We start from the raw sequence: 1,083 nt of genomic DNA on the forward strand, positions 1-1,083 counted from the left end.
TGGGGGAATATTCCCTATTAGAACTTTCTTCTTATTACAGATGCTGAAAATGTCAAAAACTTTCCCAGAGTCTTTTGCATTTAAGACATACTGAGATGCATGTTCTAAACTCTGCCATTTAGACACAAGCACTACAGACTTTGAATCAAAATAATAGTACGGGAAGGTGTTAGTAACAGAAGGAAGGCAAGTGGAGCAGAAGATAATGGTTTTAGCAGCAGCATCCGAAGGCCACAGTTGGTGGCACTGGTAGTACAACCCATGGTTCCATTTCCAAGCAGCTATGACAGTTATGTCACCAAAGGACTGCTTTGGGTCATTATTTATGAATGCATAATTTCCAAGCCTATTTCTTTGACCCTCCTGGGCATCTGTGAACTACTCAGTGTCTTGAGTAAATCCCTTTCTATTTAAGCAAATAAGTGATAACTTCTGTTACTTGCAACTAAGAATCCTGAGTAATAACAGCTCTTAATACCTATCTTAGATCATATGAGGCTTACTTTTACTAACTCCTGTCTTCTAACATCTATTTAAAATGCATTTTTATAGGAAACAAATAGTTGGGTTTTTTCCCTTTTATTTTTTTATTTTAATCTAGTTTGACAATGCTTTTTAATTGGAATGTTTAGAATTTACATTCAATGTAATTATTGGTACAACTGGATAGGTTTACAGTTTTGCTATTTGTTTTTTACCTGTTTCATCTATTCTTTGTACCTCTGTTTTTCTTCCCTGTCTTCTTTTGGGTTAACTGAGTATTTTTTACCCGTTCATTTATTCATTTATTTTAGTACTCTATTCTCTCTACTTACTTTTGAGCTTTATGCCATTAATATGTTTTTATTGGTTTCTCTAAGTATAACAGTATGTTTTCTTAACTTATCATAGTCTACTTGCAATTAACGTTGTACCACTTCAACTAAAATGTATATTAAAATTATTGCAAAACTTACAATTGTAAGGTTTCAGTTACTACTGAAGCACCCATGTATAGCAAACTGTACTCCACCCTGCTGTAGCCATTGCTAGTCTGGGACTTTCCACACCCAAGGAAAAAACATCACCATATAAGGTCACCCT

Source organism: Galeopterus variegatus, unplaced genomic scaffold, assembly GCF_000696425.1.
Source record: "Galeopterus variegatus unplaced genomic scaffold, G_variegatus-3.0.2 Scaffold514, whole genome shotgun sequence".
NCBI lineage: Eukaryota > Metazoa > Chordata > Mammalia > Dermoptera > Cynocephalidae > Galeopterus > Galeopterus variegatus.